The sequence below is a fragment of the Cnephaeus nilssonii genome, assembly GCF_951640355.1.
Source record: "Cnephaeus nilssonii genome assembly, chromosome: 16".
In the NCBI taxonomy this organism is placed as follows: domain Eukaryota; kingdom Metazoa; phylum Chordata; class Mammalia; order Chiroptera; family Vespertilionidae; genus Cnephaeus; species Cnephaeus nilssonii.
The window spans coordinates 55,352,628-55,372,306 of record NC_137087.1 but is presented as its reverse complement, the minus strand read 5'-3'; the positions used below and the strand labels follow the sequence as shown (position 1 = coordinate 55,372,306).

The following is a 19,679-nucleotide window of genomic DNA, read 5'->3' as shown; positions in this document are numbered from 1 at the left end:
TGGCTCTCGAACCTCAGTTTGCCGACCACGGGTTTACGAAATTGGATAAAATCATGATCAGCAGCAGCTGATTCAGGCTTACGATAAGTTACTTGTTCCTGTTAAGTTCTGTGCTCAGCTTCTGGGGTGGGGATGGGGGTGCTTTTTTAGATTTGTTTCTACCTAATTGTCTTCTGGAAGAACAGATTGCTGTGGGTTTAGTTTTTTTGGGTCTTTGTGTTCGTTTTAATAAATGTGGGTTTGTGTATTTTTAGAACTCGTTTGCAAATAGGATCTAAAATGTTAAAGGCATGTATCTTGTCTGCACTTTGATTCTTGAACTTGTCTCAGCGCCTTTCTGAGGCCGAGACCCGGTCTGTCCAGCAGCCGCTGGGGCTGCGTCCTTCCTTCCGTCCTTCCAGAGCGGCAGCAGGCAGCCTGGGCAAAACCTGCGGGTGTGGGTGAGTGTGGATGTGGGATGTGGGCAGGGGTGCTCCAAGGGCCCCCGGGAGTGCATTTTGGGACTGTCCTGTGCTGTGGGGGCCCAGCTGAGAGAAACGGAAAGAAAGGGGCTACACGGTTGTCAGCTCTTCCTGTTCCCTGACAGGCAACACACAGCTCTCCTGGGAACCTGCACTGGGGCCACGAGCAGAGACTCAGAAGTAAAAGTCCGGGCCTGGAAGGAAGACTGCCTTCTCACCAGCGACTTGCTGGGTGACCTTGGGCGAGTGTTTGCGCCTCCTTGAGGCTGTGTGCTCACCTGGAAAACGGAGGTAATCAGGATAGTTTGTTATGAAGACATTTTACATAATCCCATTGGCCCTGTGATTATGTAAGGAAAAAATGCCCATGACTTTTAGAGATACTTAAAAAAGTATGTAGAGATGTATAACCTGAGATCTGAGGTTTGTTTTAAAATAATTAAGCAGAGCCCTGGCTGGCACTGCTCAGTGGTTAGAGCGTCAGCCCACACACCGAGGGTCATGGGTTTGATTCCTGGTCAAGGACATGTACCTGGGTTGCAGATTCAATCCCCACCCTGGTCGAGGCGCGTGTGGGAGGCAACCAATTGATGAGTCTCTCTCACATCAATGTTTCTCTCTCTCTCTGAACATCAATGGAGAAAATATCCTTGGGTGAGGATCAACAAAATAACAATTAAGCAGAAATAAAGTGGGATTATTTCATTTGCATCAGGTTCAAGAACAAGCAAGACTAAAACTGAGAATGAAAACTGAAAGTAAATTAAATTAATGAAAAGAAATAAAAAAAAATGAGAAGTGGAAAAGGGCACCAGGAACTTTCTGAGGTGTGGAATGTTCTGTAACTCGATCTGAGTGATGATTACGTGGGCATAAATATTTGGCAAAAGTCATCTGCCTAAGGATGGTTTGGAAAAATAATAATAATGTGTGTGTATGCGTGTAATGCATGATAAAGCAAATGTAGTATTTTGTTAATATTTGGTGAATCTCACTGAAGAGTATATGGAATTTTTTGTGTTATTTTTGTGACTTCTATAAACATGGAATTATTTCAAAATAATAAAGGTTTAAAAAACTCATCAAAATGTACACTTCAGAGCTCTGCATTTTACTGTATGTAAATTATATGCCAAAGTAAAATTTAAAAGGGGGAGTTAGGAAGCATATGTAATAAACTCTTGATAAACACTGACTCTGTGTGGCAGGTGTATAGCGGTTCATACATTATTCTTTGTAGTTTTGTATATGTTTAACTATTTTTATAACACAAAACAAATTTAAAAAATTAAAAACTACCAAAATATCTGTCAAGTTCCTGGCCGTGGGCCCGGCACAGTGTGGCTTCCCCTTCTAAGACTGGTCCCATCTGGGCCACCCTGCACCTTCTCTCTCGGGGGATCAGGGAGTTACACACACGTCAGCTTGCTGATGCTGGCATTGCCTGTGACCTCACTTGACAAAAAATGCACACCAAGCTGGTTTTCTCTGTCCTCCAACTACAACAGGGTGAAGCAAACAGCCAGACAACATTGGAGATACATGTCCTTTCCAAAAGCCCACTCGGGTGCATCCCTGTGCCTGGATGTCTTCCACCGGCAGATGCTACACTCAAAGCAGCCGTAGCCACAGAAGGCCATGAGGAAAAGTCATGGAGGGCAAAGACAGAGATGTGTAAATACCGTGTAAGACAAGCAGGAACCACTCTGGATCTAATTGCACTTTTACAACATGTGCCTTGGCCTACACAAAGGGAAAAGGTGAGGGCTGATGGCCTTTGAGGTGAGTCAAGCACATCTCTTAAGAAAGTCTCAATTTTTATGAGACTGAACAGGAGTGCTGACCTAGGAGGATGGAGACCTGGTTGCTTTTCCCATCTGCACTACTAATGATCCCTGTGACCTTGGTGAGGCACCTCCTCAGTGTCTATCCTCCTCTTACAAATGAGGGTTTGGACCTTCAGCTTTGTGATTCTCTAAACCAAATATTGAGCCTTAGGAGGGAAGGACTCCAGGTCAAGGAGTAGCTGTTAGTGCTTCCTGAGCCCAGGCAGGAGACAAATGAAGACACAGGTGAGAATGAGATTGCAGGAAAGATTTGGTATAGCCAAATCTTCCAAATTGCCAAAGAAAGTGAAAATCTAGATTTTTATGTCCTATCTCCTGATTTCCAAATGATAGAAATTAATCCAAATATTTCTATAAATACTATGTGAGCCTAACAAAAATATTTATGAACAGAATTTAGTCCCTGGGTTGCCAGAATGTGCCTTTTGTGTGACATCACAGCTTCCTGGCTGGGGGCTAGGTTGGAGGTCTCTGATCTTTCAATATCAGGGTTTTGTGGCTCCTAAAGTCCCAGAGAGCTCCAACTCAAGGCTGAAGGTGAATTTAATGACAAATACTTCAAACATTTTTTAGCATAGCCGATAGTAAAAAATTCATTTCACAGTGGTGCATATCCTATCTAATAAAGAGGGAATATGCTAATTGACTGTCACACCCTCACAAGATGGTGACACCCACAGCCAATAAAGAGGGAATATGCTAATTGCTGCCATGCCCTCACAAGATGGCGGCGCCCACAGCCACAGATGGTGGCGCCCAGTCCTCTCAGCTCTGCCTCATCCAGCCAGAGTCCCCCAGTTCCCTCAGCCCCACAGGGGAAGGCAGTTGGGGATGATCATGTCGGCAGGAGAGTGGTTAGGGGTCTATCAGGCTGGCAGGCAGAGTGGTTAGGGGCAATCAGGCAGGCGAGTGGTTAGGAGCCAACAGTCCCAGATTGTGAGAGGGATGTCTGAGGGGGTCCCAAATTGGAGAGGGTGTAGGCTGGGCTGAGGAACACCACCCCCCACCCCCCATGCATGAATTTCATGCACATTAAAAGGGAAATATGCTAATTAGACCAGAAGGAAGCCCAGGTCCCGGGTGCCAGAGGGAAGCTGGTGCCAGCAGCTGGGGGAAGGAAGGCTTACTCTTACCCAAATTTCATGCATTGGGCATCTAGTCTACACTAATAAAAGAGAAACATGCAAATTAACTATCACTCCGCTATGCCCACCAGCCAATCAGGAGGGGATATGCAAATTAGGAGAAAGATGGAGGCCGCCCAGCTGCTCCAGGTGGGAGTGGCCAGGCAGGACAGGATGCCTGCTATGAGAGGGAGGGCGGGGGGCGAAGGGATCTACAGGAGCAGAACTCTGGCCGCAGAGAAGACGAAGACAGCAGACTGCAGCCGGAGTTTGCAGCAAAGACAAAGACAGCAGTCTGCAGCAAAGATGGCAGACTCCGCCCGGATTCTTCAGCGAAGACGAAGGCGGCAGACTCTGGCCGGAGCCTGCAGCAAAGATGAAGAAGGCAGACTCTGGCAGGAGCGAAGGCCTGGGTCCCGGGTGCTGGAGGAAAACCGGTGCTGGAAGCCAAGGGAAGGAAGACCTATTGCACGAATCTCTTTATGAAACGGGCCTCTAGTACATATATAAAACTGAATGAAAAGATTCACAAAATAAAACTTATCCCTTCTATAAGTGATGCCCTCTGATAATTTCTATTTATCCTACTTCATTTTTTAAATGCTGCTAGCAACCCATTAAACTGATTTCATAGGTCATGTTGGAGAAACATTGCTTTAGAGTTCACAATTATTTAATTCTCCTCACCTTATGAGGTAGGAATTATTATCATTTTCATTTTATAGACTAGAAAAATGAATCTCAAGCTTTGAACAACAGATCTCATATTCTTTCTACTATTTTTTAAATCAAGAAAGGCAAGAAAGAGAGAAATTAGAGGACTCCGAAGAGCAAGGTTACAGAGGAAAACTCCCAGAGGCAAAGCAATCAAGAAGGACCTTGGGGAGAACAGGCAAATCAAGCAGGAGGACTAAGGCTGTGTGTGGTGGGGCATGCAAGCAGATCCCCTTTGCCTCCCTAATGAAATCTGCAGTGAAATCCACATGGCTCCCCATGCCATGGGTGTGTGGCTTCTTTAAGGAGCCAGGTTTGTCATAAAGGTAACCCCACTGCAGACTCAAAGGGAATGATGAGGTTGCTAATGCCTAGGTCACATTTATGAGCTTGAAATTCCAGCTGCAGACAGGTAGGGGTGGATGACTGGCCAGTCACAGGGGGAGAGAGAATGAGTAGGATTCAAATCTAAGATCCATTTGACCGTCAAGGCTGGCCTGTGAAACCTCATCACTCGACTTTACTAACCTCCCAGTTCATTATTAATGAACTGACAAAAATCCCACGTCTTCTCCATAGGCAATGATCACAGAGCACAAGAGACAGCAACCTAGCCTAGGGATGTCAGCGGGGAAGATTTTGTTAGACCAATGAACTTTGCTCCTGGTTGGACCACTCAGCTAAGCCTAGTGGTACTGCTTCTAATCAAGCTTTGCAGCCATCTGGGCTGGGGTAGGGAGCCTGGCAACCCCCTACCCAGCCCAGCACAATCCAGCATGGCCCAGCAGAGCTAGCCTTCACTGGCAGTACACCTGACAGCATTCTAGGATGGCTGAATCTCTCTCCACCTCTTTGTCTCCTTTCCTTGTCTCCTCTACTTCCAGATTCCTGGAGAGAACCAGTGGAGGTGAGTGTCTGTTTCTAAAGCCCAAAGTCAATGATTTCAAGTCTTTTCATTGGGTGGCTTTTTGCCTTCTCTAAAGTGTGTGGTACACGCACAGCTGCTAGGTAATGTTTAAAGCCAGTGAGTCTTAGATTTGTATCACAAAAGTCAATTAACAAGGCAATTTCTTCCCTTGGTTTGTGTTTGTATATTATTAATGAATTATGAGGCCTCCTAATGTGGTAAATTAGCTTAGGTAACTGGGGAGCAGAGTACAAACATCCCCCCCCCCCTTAATGGCCCCAAATGTTTATCTCATACAGAGAAAACTATATACAAGCACAGGGAGGTCTCCCTGTTCCAGCAGCCAAGGAAGCACACCGGAGCAGCTCTGATAAATATTGATGTTTGTTTATCCAAAGGCACAGAACATGCTGGCAAGCCGCCACCCCCTCCCACTCTCATGTAACTGGCAAGACTCATTGTGCAAGGAGGAGATACAGGAACCTCAACTGCCTTTGCTGAATGACCGTCAGCCTTTGTTTCCTGAACACACACACACACACAGACACACACACTAGGAAAACTAGATGTCCTGACCTACGAAGGCCAGGCATAGGACAAAACAACAACAACAATCAAAAGAGAAAAACACCTATGTCCTATCTTTAATCAAAGGGCAGAAGTATACAAGTAGAATTTTTCGTACATAGAGAATGGTGATGGCAAGATCTCTGCCTCACTGGAGTAACTCGCTTAGGGATGTGTGAATGCTGCTCCCAAGTGCTGCTTTGTTACAAGATCGATGTCATTAACAAATAAATTGTGCTCGATATAAATACCAGAGCATTAACATGGAGATATTTATAAGCACCCACTCTATAAGTCACAATGGAGCACCTACTAATGTACAAGGCAATGTGAACAATACCCGTCATTTCATCTCATCTACTTCTAAGCACCATGATTCAGCCTCAAAATGTTTGGGACTAAAGCTGAGTATAAATTAATAAGACCCATGTATTCATCCCTTTAATGAATCTGCATTGAATGCTTATCGTGTGAATACCAGGTGTTAGACACACAACAAAAGCAGGAAAAGATACAGCCCCTTGAGTAGCCCAGCAAGCAGCTGGGGAGACAGACACGTCGGCAAAGCATTATAAAGCAGGCCGGGAGCGAGAGGGGCACCCCGGCTCCTGGGACACCCAGGAAGGAGAGGGCCATCCGGAATGGCCAAGAAAGTGTCCTGGGGAGAAGCTAAGTGTCCTCTACTTATGGCCTCTACTTTCCCCCACGTTGATTCCTGCTCCTGGGGTATGAAACTCACTCTTCCAGGTGGCCTTCTCCGGAGGACTGGCAGACCTCACATGGGCACATCTCAGGTGGGAAAATCTCAGGGGGGCATCTCCCTCTGCCCCAAGATTCCCATCTTCTCTATTTAGAGACAAGAGAAAAGAAAACCAGAGCTCATCTTTTCATAATTAATTCTCTTTCTGACAAAATCTATCTTCTGTCTGGCCAGGCTCCTATAGACTGAGCTCCTTGAAACCCTCTAGAATCTAGATGACACGGATGCAGAGAGGCCTGGGGGCACTCAACAAGGCTGGGCATTCCTGGAGCCTCTTCTTACAGGGAGACCGGCCTGCGGCCAGAGACCTGGGGGGAAACCTCTGCAGCTTCCTGCATCTGCAGAGCAAAAAAGCAGAGCAGAACTGCCTGACATCTCATCCTTCCCCCAGTCTGTGGGCCTGCAAGTACATATGTCTCTAATTTGCATTTTATGGGTTTCTACCTGGATGGCATAATGAATAGCTATCTCTATGCAATATTCCCTTTGCCTCCCCACTCCTGTCAGCTTCATCAAATTAAACACCTACTCGCCCTTCAGATCTCAGGGAAATTCGCCTTCCCCAGAGAAGCCTTCCCTGACCCACTGGGCTAATTATTGACTTATTCACTCTCACTATGCCAGGCACCTTTTCCTCCATGACCTTTGTTACAGCTTGCAGTTATGCATTCATTTTGCATCATTTTCTTTTATTTCTGCCTGCCTGTCCCACGGCTATAGGCTCCATGCCGGACCCACAGTGTCCAGTGTATTGCCCTCAGTAATCCTAGCTCTAGGCCAATGCCCAGCATTTAGTATGCATTCAACAAATTCTCCTAGATTATAGAATAAAGTTCAAGGAATGGAACTCTCCCCAGAACCCGTTTCTCTTGTTCTACCACAGCCTTGCCTGACTTGGATTTCTGTTTGCTGTGAGGCTTTGCTTTGCTGATCAAAGGCATGACAGGCAAAGGCCCTCCTTCAAGCTCCAAGTATCTCCTGGGCCACCTGGCCTACAGGAGCCCTTCCAAGGCAGCGTGGAAATAAACAAACAGGTATTTTTACAAACTAAGATCTAAGTGCAAAAAAGGCCAAATATTTTTCCAAGAGTAGCGCAAATTTGTTGTTTCAGAAGATTATAATAGACAAAAATCAATAATGTTTTTGTGCCAGTAGATGAACTTCACGTTTAGAACAGGAAGAGAATCTAATGGATGGCTTTTCAACTGCTTTCCTCCCTCAGAAATATGATGCGGTCATGCCTGAGAGGAGTTTGAGGAGACAGAGGGCAGAAGGCTAAGGACGTTGTCTAATGCAGGGAGTACGTTTGGAAAGCAGGCCAGACTCTCCCCGACCTGCCAGGTTGGTGACTGGATGGATTTGCCTGCTCTTCAAACAGTCTTTGCATTCACGTAGAGACCTTCGAGGATATCTGCCAGAGCCTCCTCGCCCCCAGACACCAGGTCTCACCCCGGGGCAAGAGTTGATTCTACCAAGGCTGAGGGATTCTCTGTCCCTGGAATTTGGATTCGGGCCCCAGAGCCATGTGCTGGTCTGTTAGGCACTTGAAATGCGATGCCAAGACAGGTCAGGTTGCCACATGCATGAAGAACCACAGAGAGCCATCCTGCAGACAGAGACAGAAGAAGGACCAGAGGGGAAAGATCAAGCGTCCACAAATGAGAGGGCCACCTTATTCCCAACTTTCTAGGCCTGGTCCTTGTCCCTTATGAGGCCAGCCTGAATTTCCTGTCCTTAGAATCCATGAGGTCCCCTCGTGTCCTTCCAGAAAATGCCCTTTCTCTCTCTCTTGTTGGCAAACTTAGTTTGAGTACATTTCTGTTCCAGATGTATTAGTTTACTCTGGCTCCTGTAACAAATTACCACAAACTGGGAGGCTTAGAACGACAGAAATTTATTCCCTCTCCCTTCTGGAAACCCGAAGTCTGAAGGTGCCAGCAGGGCTGTGCTCCCACCAAGGCTCTGGGGGAGAATCTGCTTCCTCCGGCTTCTGGTGACTCCTGGCATTCCTTGGCTTGTGGCTGCTTCACTCCAATCTCCGCCTCCATCTTCACATGACCTTCTTCTCTCTTCCTGTGTCTTCTTCTCTTCTAAAGACACTTATCATTGGATTTAGGGCCTACTTGGTTAATTCAGGTATCATCTCAATATCATTAACTTAACTACATCTGCAAAGACCCTTTTCCCAAAAGAGGTCACTTTTTATAAGTACTTGGGGTTAGGATTTTGGGGGCCACCATTCAACTCACTATACCTTGCAAATACATTGAGCTCTAAAACAAGTTTACCAAATATTCCTTGCAAAGTATGGGTGACTAGCTGATGCACAGCCCACAACACAAACTGTTTACAGATTCTAAAGGATAAATAAATAAAGCAACTTGCATTTGTGGGAAAAGTGTTTCACAGCATTTTGTTTTTCAATATTCTGGGCTGGATTCAAGCCTGGTCTAGCACATTAGAAGTCCTTGTCTTCCCTCGTCTCCTTTCAATTGTTTTCAAGATAATACAGCTATGCGGCTACTATGGTGTATTGACTACTTGCTAGGTATCAGGCACTGTACTTGGTTCTTTCCAAGGCATATCACATTGAACCTTCACAACAATCTTTTGAGGCCAGAATTATTATCCCCTGGAGTCACACCCAAGTTGGTCACCACTAGGATGACCTTTTTGACAATCTGGCACATTTGAGGGCTGTGAATATCAGAAGAAAGAGGAGGATCTAACATGAGTAGTACCTACTATGTGCCAAGCACTGCATTTGGTGCTTCACATTTGTTATCTCATTTAATTTCCTCCATGAGGAAGATGGTGCAGAAATTAGTGGAAAGTGATCACAGTAGCCAGGGCTTCCCATGGACATAACCTGTAAAGTACGTAGGGATAAAGTCCCAGTTGTTCCTGCTTATCCGGGCCAATGGTGATCAGCCCCTACAGATCTACTCAGAGGAACTCAAGGAAACACTGATGCAGGCAGACACCTGTGTCTGGCAGAATGGTAGTTGTAAACTGAAAATGAGAAAGTACTTCCTTGGTGGGGGGACATCTGTAATACTTTCAACAATAAAGATAAATTTAAATAAATAAATAAATGAATGAATGAATGAATGAATGAATGAAAGTACTTCCTGAATTAGGATACTCTTCTTGCTTGAGAACCTGTTAATGTCACCTCCCAAATTGCAGGCCTGGACAGGAACTGAAGTGAGGCAACTTCCAAAAGCAAGCTTCAAAGTTAAGACTTCTCTGAACACATGTTCCTTCTTAATGCTTTTCTGCCCCAACCCTAGGAAAGCTTCACTCTAGTCTCATAATTTCCCTCTTTTCCCTATTACCAATGCTATCTTCCCCCTCTAACCTTGAGTTGAGAACACACAGCTCAAATAAAGATCACAATTGACCTTCACCTTTATTCTTCTTCATGTAGCTCCATTCACAGTCACCCAGGTCAGGTGCTCTCCTCTGCTCCAGAGCCATCAGCCATCAAGTCCTGCCTACCAATCTGCCCCCTCCATGACTTCCTCTCTTCCCTAACCATCATTGCCCCGGATCAGGTCCCCTGTATCTTTTTCCTGACTCAATCAGGTATCCCTGCCTCCATCAGCTTTTGATCTGATCTTGTTGTTCCTTTGCTTTCAACTCTGTGATGTTCACCTACTCCCCATTAACCTAAGCAGTGGTTTTCAAAATGTGTCTGGAGGAACCCCAGCTTAATGGGTCTTGTTGAGGTTTTAATGAGCCCAGTAAAAAAAAATCTGCTGAGTTTTAAACAAATTGAGAGACACAGGATTCCAACAGATGGAAATGAAAATATCACGTTTATTACTGAAAAACAATATTGGAGGACATGGCTTAGCTCTGGCCGAGTAGCATGAAAACACTTCCCTGAATTAAACCACATGCAGTACAAACATTCCTCCTTCTTGAGACATGATTGTTCCTTGAGAGGAGGGTTTTCAGATATGGATAAAGGAGTGTGAATTTATGTGCAAACCCAGGAGTTAGAGACTGTTATAGAAGTTGTCAGGCAGCACTTCCCAAAGTGTGTTCCATGGAACACTAACCTTGAAAAGAGATGAACTGGAACAAAAGTGTTCCATGGTCAAATGCCTTTAGAGAAAACTATACAATGTTCTCCCTTGAGAATTGTAATGCACCCATGAGCATATTAGAGGCTCCCTGGTCTGCAGTAAGGAATGACTTTGCTTATCAGAGGTTAGCCCATTGTTTCCCAAAATTGACTTAAAAAAAAACACGCTGGGAGTGGTAAGTCTCTTTATATTTCCATGTGATGGAAACTCCATAAGAGGAAGGGGAGGACGGGGAGGAAGGGGAGGAAGGGATTGAGCTTAACTCCCTCCCTCTCTCTTCAACTCGGTTTTCCCTAAGTGGACCTTTGTTGTTCATTTTTGTTGCTTCTGATAGATTGTGGCTCTAAAGTGTCTTCTGAAATTTTGCTGTTTTGATATTAGAATGAGCACTTAGAAATGTTTTAATAAAAAAGTTTAGGATTCAAGTAGAGAGTAGTAAGAGGATTATTGATTTCACAAACTAAGTGCAATTTATTCAAGGTTTACGTGTGACCTCTGAACTCTAACGCAAAGGCAAAGCCATTTGTAGTGGCTTTGTGGTTAAAAGTATTATGAAGTCCTTTGAAGGATCCTTGGCACAGTTAAAACGTGGAATAGTTTCCAAGTAGAAGATTCCTAACCTTCATATTACATTGGAAGTATGTGTCAGTTTTGTTTATTAGAATACACGAATGGAGTAGTAAATGCTGTGTTGGGAAATTGTCCTTGGCCAAAGACCATTTGGCTTCTATTCCTTAGGAAAGGGATCCACCCCCAACCCCAATCCCAGAGATCTTTGAGGTAACTGAAGAACATGGAAGAAGAAAGTTCTGCCTAGCTAAGCAATTTTGTGGAAAGTACCGTGCACTTCTCAGTCTAGAGTCTTAATTACTCTCGCTCAGATGAGAATGACTATAAAAAGGTATGTGGTCTAAATGTTCTTAGCCAGCTCTTGAATTGTCTTCAGTCCAAAGACATTCTGACCTGGGCCAGGAAGTAAGACAGTGAGGGTAAAAACATCTGAAACTCATGAACATCTTCAACCTATTGATCCAAAGGTGTCAGAGAATGTAATGAGCCCAAGTGTGGTTTGAGGAAAAGCAACTTTAGCACAAATGAGAACAGAATTTGCTAGAGGTTGGATGAGCATCTAGGTCAATTTCTATAGAGTTCCAAGAAAAGAGAGGTTTTGACAACCATTAGCTTATCTGACCGATGCATTCAGGTCTTCAAATGGATTTCTTTTAAATATGTATGCATAAAGCCTGACAAGGCTCTTAATAAGTCAAAAACTTTCAATGAATCCAGTAATTGTCAAAGCTCCTCTTCAGTTTGTATAAAAAACATACCCACAGATGTGCTTTCCAGGGTTAATGGTCATAAAATTCTAGTCACTCTTCTACCCATAGTTTACATTTACCAAGTGAATTCAAATCATTCATTCAACACACTTGGAATTCCTGGTCCTGGAGTGATAAGGACAGATAAGATATTGCCCCTGCCTTCAAGAAGCACAGTCTAATTGGAATGATAGGCATATTGGCAAATTTAAACACCCTTTGGAGTGATAGAGTCAAGGATAAAAGTATGTGCTAAGAACAACGAGGTCTAAGGAAGGGGTGTCACAATGCCTGGAAGAGAGGATAAAGAGTCCGGTAAGAATAAAGGGGCAGTCTGGCAAGAAGGCAAGGGAACTTTATTATAAAAGAACTGCTTATGCAAAGGCTCTGAGGTCTTGAATTGAGAGTCTAGAAATAAACTCTCACACTCATGGTCAATTGATTTTTGAAAAGAGTACAAGACAATTCAATGGGGGAAAGAATAATCTTTTCACCAAATGGTCTGGGACAGTGGTCGGCAAACTCATTAGTCAACAGAGCCAAATATCAACAGTACAATGATTGAAATTTCTTTTGAGAGCCAAATTTTTTAACCTTAAACTTCTTCTAACGCCACTTCTTCTTCAAAATAGACTCGCCCAGGCCGTGGTATTTTGTGGAAGAGCCACACTCAAGGCGCCAAAGAGCCGCATGTGGCTCGCAAGCCGCAGTTTGCCGACCACAGGTCTGGGACAACTGGATATCTACATGAAAATGTATGAAGTTGGACCCCTACCTCATACCATATACAAAATTAATTCAATATGCATTAGACCTACATGTAAAAACATAGATATGACCTTGGATTAGGCAATGGTTTCTAAGATATGACACCAAAAGCATAAGCAAGCAAAGAAAAACTAGATAAATTTGACTTCACCAAAATTTTAAAACTTTGTACTTCAAAGGACACTATCAAGATAGTGAAAAGACAATTCACAGAATGGGAGAAAATATTTGCAAATCATACATCTGAGAATGGGCTTGATTCCAGAAATATAGAGAACTCTTAAAAATTAATAAAAACTTAACTACTAAACGCCTACTGTTGACCGGAAGCCTTACCAATAACATAAACAGTCAATTAACATATTTTGAATATTATATGTATAATATACTGTATTCTTACAATAAAGTAAGCTAGAGAAAAGAAAATGTTATTAAGGCCGAAACCGGTTTGGCTCAGTGGATAGAGCGTCAGCCTGCGGACTCAAGGGTCCCAGGTTTGATTCCGGTCAAGGGCATGTACCTTGGTTGCGGGCACATCCCCAGTAGGGGGTGTGCAGGAGGCAGCTGGTCGATGTTTCTCTCTCATTGATGTTTCTAGCTCTCTATCCCTTTCCCTTCCTCTCTGTAAAAAATCAATAAAATATATTTAAAAAAAAAAGAAAATGTTATTAAGAAAATCGTAAAGAAAAAATATTTACAGTAGTATGCACAATTACTGAAAACAATCTACATATAAGTGGACCCATGCTATTCAAGGTTTAACTGTACTCAAGGCCCTATTGGCACTTTTCCAACTTGTAGTACTAACCTCGTAAAGTTCTAAAGTAAGCTGAAGTAAGTCAATATTTTGTAATTAGAGGAAAGAAGTACTTCAAAATTCAGTGGTCAGATTTTTACCCAATAGGAAAGGGTAGTCAGAAAGTGTTGCTTTACAACATCTTATAACCTAACCCAGTGGTCGGCAAACTGCAGCTCACGAGACACATGCAGCTCTTTGGCCCCTTGAGTGTGGCTCTTTCACAAAATACCACGTGTGGGCGCGCACATACAGTGCGATTGAAACTTCGTGGCCCATGCGCAGCAGTCGGTTTTCGGCTCTCAAAAGACATTTCAATGGTTGTACTGTTGATATTTGGCTGTTGACTAATGAGTTTGCTGACCACTGTCCTAACCTAACAGTTGAATACATGCTTATTAGCTATTTGCAGAGTTAATAAGACTTCTTTGTCTTTTGGGGGAACCTGAAGGGTAAGCAGAAGAAAGATTCTCAGCCAGGGTCCTTCTGAATGTCTGCTAATGTTGATTCTTTGGTGCCTCTGGTTGTGAGGTAGAAGGAACAAAGAGCTGGTGTGTCAGCGGTCACCTGGTCAGAATCTGGGCACAGATGAACCTCGCTGTCCCTGCCACTTAGTAGTTGTGTGACCTTGTGCAAACTGCTTAGCTTCTCTGTGCCTCCACTTCTATGCTTACCTTCATTTTTATGTGAGGGCTTATCTCAGTCGTAGGATGCCCATTAATAGTACCTTTATTTTAAAAAGGCTTTTAGTAGGCACTTATGAGCAATATGTCTTGGTAATTTTTTCCTGATTTAAAAAAAAAACCAGTGTTGGCATTTTTTGCACATCAGTATTGTACCTTTTTTTTTCATTAGTTATGTTTTATTTTGCTGTGTTTATTATTAAGTTACTTGTCAAAGTACTTCCCCGAAACTCTGCTATCAGGAAAGAAAGAATTAAAACATTTGCTTGCTAAGTATTTTGTTACTAAATTGTGGCTCAACTGGTGCTTAGCTAAAGCATACAGATGCAGAGTCAGAAAGAGCATGCTTAGCTGTGGAACCCCATTCTTCTGATGGGTAGTGGGCAGTAAGGAACAGTGAGGGCAAGAGGTAGCGTACATCTCCTCTGCTCAAAATTGCCTTCTAAGGCCCCATTCATTCCAGGAATTCTTTGAGGCTTAAGCAGAAGTCTTTGTTACAATGCAAATGCCCCAAAAGACCTCAGTCAACCATCCAGGCAATTCCTTTTCATACTGTTCTAAGACCTGAGCAGAGAAAAGCGGTCTCTGCCCTAGAGGACCCCACATTATCTCTCACACACACACACATGCACGCACACACACATTAAATAACACGTGTATGCTTCTGTCACTGGGGACCTGATGCTCAGAACAGACACATCACTACCCCTAATCCTAAACTAAACATCCGTTCTTGGGACCACCACCCGTCAGGCCCCAGGGAAAACTTTTCCACATTTTACCTTTTGTCCTCAAAACCAAGGCTCCTGGGTCCCAGTGCTGTGAAGGTTTGTGGGCTGCTGCTGCCAACATGTGAGCTAGACATTGTTCCAGAGGGCACAGGGGATTGAAGTGGTAGGAGCCTGTAGCGACAGAAAAGGCAGATTAATTAACTTGTCAATTCCTTCCTCTCAGACAGCATGAATTACACAGATTTTTGTGTAGTACAGTGTTCTCCCTGCCAATGCTGAGCATCTTTTGCTTCCTTTTATTTGTGTTCCATTTGTAGTTTCTAAAGTCATGATGAATTAGCATAACCACACAAAAAAGTGCACGTGGGCAGTTGAGAAACATGCTATAATATGAAACAAATCTTCCTTACCTGGTAGGGGAGATACCAGGATCACCAAGGTCTTTTCCCAGGGGGAGGCTCACCCCAGTGTATTCCTGGAGCGCTAACCCCTGCCATTTCCACAAATGCAGGAAACTCGACTGCATAATTTGTGGTAGTGGAAGACTGCATTTGTGCTTTCCCCTAAAAAAATTCATATTACTCAAATATATTTGTAAATCTAGGGTAACATCAGTGAAATATTTACTGGTAACTGAATTAAAAGAATGAATGCTAGAATTGTAAATAGTTTTATTTTTGTAAAAATACTTGAGTTAATTCTATTTTTGAAATGTCAAATAAAAACTGTAGCTTTATTTTTTTAAATATATTTTTATTGATTTCAGAGAAGAAGGGAGAGAGAGAGAGAGAGAGACAGAGAGAGATAGAAACATCAATGATGAGAGAGAATCATGATTGGCTGCTTCCTGTACAACCCCCACTGGGATCGAACCCACATTCCGGGTATGTGCCCCAACCAGGAATCGAACCTTGACCTTCTGGTTCATAGGTTGCTCAACCACTGAGCCACGCCAGCTGGGCTGCAGCTTTATTTAAACAATTTTATCTATAATATTTTATTCATTATTAAGATTTTTTCATGCTTTAAAAATAAAATTTCTTCTAATATATACAATTCTTATTTTTAACATTTATTTTCATTTACATTTTTATGGAAATATATTCAAATTTGATACTCTGTAAATATAATGATGTTAATTTTAATCCTTTAGATCCAATTATCAATGGCACATAAATTATGTGTATATTTTGATTATAATGAAATAATTAATGATTTTTTTTTTCTGGAATGAAAGCAAAAAAATAAGTTATAGAGAATATATAAATCATAAAATATGCCTTTATGTTATCCTCATCCAAATATTTCTGGGCCATCAACAACACACATATAATAATAATTAAGTTCAGTTCAGTTGTCTTTGATATTTTGCCAACTTTCAGTCATTTAAAACTATAGTTTTCCAATTTTTAAAATAATTTTGCCATTATGAAGCCATATTTGTCATTGTAGAGGAGAAGACAAATTCAATTTGATTTATAAATTTTAAACATTTAGACCTTTTGTACTCTAGCCTGGACCCCACATATTTTTAAGGACGGGCCCAATTGCTTCAATTAGATAATCAGATTGTTCTTTTTCTAAAATTTAGCTATTAATAGTTAACTTACTGACACTTAGTATGTCAGACTTTAAATTAAGTAACCTCTACATATGACCTCATTAAATCCTCTCAATAACCCTGGGTCATAGGTAATTTTATTATCCTCATTTTACAGAGAGGAAACTGAGGTTTGGGGAGTTTAAGTGGCTTGCTCAAGGTCATACAACCTTTTTTTTTTTTTTAAGAGAATTTTTTAAAATATATTTTATTGATTTTTTACAGAGAGGAAGGGAGAGGGATAGAGAGTCAGAAACATCGATGAGAGAGAAACATTGATCAGCTGCCTCCTGCACACCCCCTACTGGGGATATGCCTGCAACCAAGGTACATGCCCTTGACAGGAATCGAACCTGGGACCTTTCAGTCCGCAGGCTGATGCTCTATACACTGAGCCAAACCAGTCAGGGCTCCAACATTTACAGGGAACTCATACAACTTAATAAAAGGAAGTTAAACAACCCAATCAAAAAATGGGCAACTGACCTAAATAGATACTTTTCAAAAAAAGACAGAAGGAAGGCCAAGAGACATATGAAAACCTGCTCAAAGTCACTAATCATCTGAGAGATGCAAATCAAAACAACAATGCGGTACCATCTCACACCTGTCAGAATGGCTATCATCAACAAATCAACAAATGACAAGTGCTGTGAGGATGCGGAGAAAAAGGAACCCTCGTGCACTGCTGGTGGGAATGCAGACTGGTGCAGCCACTGTGGAGAACAGTATGGAGTTTCCTCAAAAAACTAAAAATGGAACTCCCATTTGACCCAGTAATCCCACTTCTAGGAATATATCCCAAGAAACTAGAAACACGAATCAGAAAGGATATATGCACTCCTACGTTCATAGCAGCACAATTCACCATAGCTAAGATTTGGAAACAGCCTAAGTGCCCATCAGCAGATGAGTGGATTAAAAAACTGTGGTACATCTACACAATGGAATACTATGCTGCAGTAAAAAAGAAGGAGTTCCTACCATTTGCAACAACATGGATGGAGCTGGAGAGCATTATGCTAAGTGAAATAAGCCAGGCAGAGAAAGATAAATATCACATGATCTCACTCATTTATGGAATATAATGAATAACATAAACTGATGAACAAAAACAGATCCAGAGGTAGAGAAACATAGATCAGAACCTCAAACATCAGGGAAGGTAGGGGAGGGGAGGGTTAAGGAGGAGAGATCAACCAAAGGACTTACATGCATGCATATAAGCCTAATCAATGGACACAGACAACAGGGGGGTAAGGGCATGAATGGGAGGGGGGTTGGGAGGTAATGGGGGAATAAGGACACATATGTAATACCACAATCAATAAAGAAATTTTTTAAAAAAGGTCATACAACCATTATGTTCTGGAGCTGGGACCTGCCCCCAGGAGGTCTGTGTGCCTTTAGGAAAGGGCACTCTGACCTTGATTGGCATTCCTTACAGAGAGAGAACTTGGACACACAGAAGGCAATGTGGAAGGTCAGGATGTTGGGAGAAAGGGCTGCAGAAAAAAGTCCCCAACTCCACAGTCAAGCTTGAGATCCAATGTCACCTCCAGGGAACATCCTCAAGCACCAAAGGCTGCCAAGTGTCTGAATGGACAAGGACTGCCAGTGTCACTGAGTCTACACATTCTACCGACTTCAACGATGGGCACCTAAGAAAAACATCCATTTATCTTCTTGCTCTTGAATGCTCAGTCATTTAACAGGTAGATTTAGAGGACTGATTCCTCCTTTCTTCTTTCCATCTCTTTCTCCTCCACTCCCTCCCTTCCCCCCTTTTCTTTTAATAAATATGTATGATGCTACTACAACACATAAAGCACAATGCTAGGCACTGAACAAAGCAGACAGGGCCTTGTACATATGGAAATTATTATCTAGTGGGGAGACAGACAGCAAATCAACATGAAATACTAAAAATTACGACGACGACACAAATAACATGGAGGAGAGGTAGAGCACTCTAGGAAAGCATAATGGGGGAATCTGGCCCAGTCTCAGGGTATCAGGGAAGACTTCCCTGAGAAAACATATGAGCAGTGATCTGGGTGGTAATAGTGGTTAAGAATACACAGGTTCAGGAGGACATGCCAGGCTGAGCGCCCTGTGAAGGGAGCCTGTGGGTTTGAGCGTGAAGACTCTGACTGGAGGCCAGTGAGGCTGGATATATGAATGGAGGGCAAGGTTCCAGACCTTCCAGATGAGGAAGTGCTCAAATTATGGCCCACTGCCTATTTTCATAAAGTTTTATTGGAGCATAGCCACCCTCATTTATTTACTTATGCCGATGGCTGCATTTGGCTACAATGGCACAGTTGAAGAGTTAAGACATAGACCTTATGGCCCACGGAGCCTAAAATACTTACTCTCTGCCCTTTACAGGAAAAATCTGCAGACCTCTGATCCAAACCATGGAGGTCAAGGATCATGCTCTTTATCCTCACAGCAGTGGGAAGCCATCGAAATGTTTTAAAAGGTAAGGGGATAGGTAATAATAGGATCTGATTTTCATGAGGAACACTCAGGAGCCAAATATATACTTACGTTACTTTGGAGAGCCAGGCCCTCCAAAGACCCCCTTGAGGAACCTGGCATTAATCTCTGCAGGAATGGGTTCTAAGTCCTTTCTTGCCCATGGCAGGGGGCCCTATCAGTTTCTTCCTACCTAAGCCCCTTGTATTAGTCAGACTCCTTTGGGAGCAAGTGACAGAAGCAGAATCTAAGCCTTCTATATGGCAGGAAGGGAATGTACTGGTTCATGTCACTGGGAAGGGCAGTGGGGAGGCTCAGAGAAGGCAAGAACAACAACAGAAAACAGAGCCTACCCCTCTGGAACCAGGGACTCACCATCTCAAAAACCATCTCTCCATTCACTTTTCCTCTTTATTTGACTCTGCTCAGCTTCCCGCACAAACAGTTTCCACTGGGCAACTCCAGAATCACATTCTGCCAAGGTTAGCCACCCCAGCAGAAGGTGAGAACCTACTTCCAATGTCTGTGTATTCCCCTCGGGTTTGGATTCTGATGGGCCCTGCTTGAGTCCCATGACCACCCTCTCTAGAACAATCAGTGTCAAAAGGGATTGGGTAATATAAACTGGCCAGGCATGGGTCACATGCCCATCCTTAAGGCCAGGGGGTAGGGCGTGGGAATGAAAACCCGGAGAGCACAACCTAGAAGGGGAGACCAAAAAAATAAAAAATAAAATAAAATACAAACAACAGGATAGGGCTGCTATATTTGCCAGGCTGGTCCCCACAAGCTTTGAGGGAAAGCCACCTCTGCTCTCATGACAGAGC

General features: G+C 43.1%; 1 long non-coding RNA gene across 2 annotated transcripts in view; it reads right to left on the bottom strand.

The window, feature by feature from the left end:
* The window catches only part of LOC307112692, a 67,544-nt gene that overhangs the window by 41,305 nt on the left and 6,560 nt on the right, over positions 1-19,679 (bottom strand). For both annotated transcript variants that reach the window (XR_013814741.1, XR_013814742.1), the window contains exon 2: positions 14,823-14,942. This is a non-coding gene — a long non-coding RNA (uncharacterized lncRNA). The remainder of the gene's footprint in view (positions 1-14,822; positions 14,943-19,679) is intronic.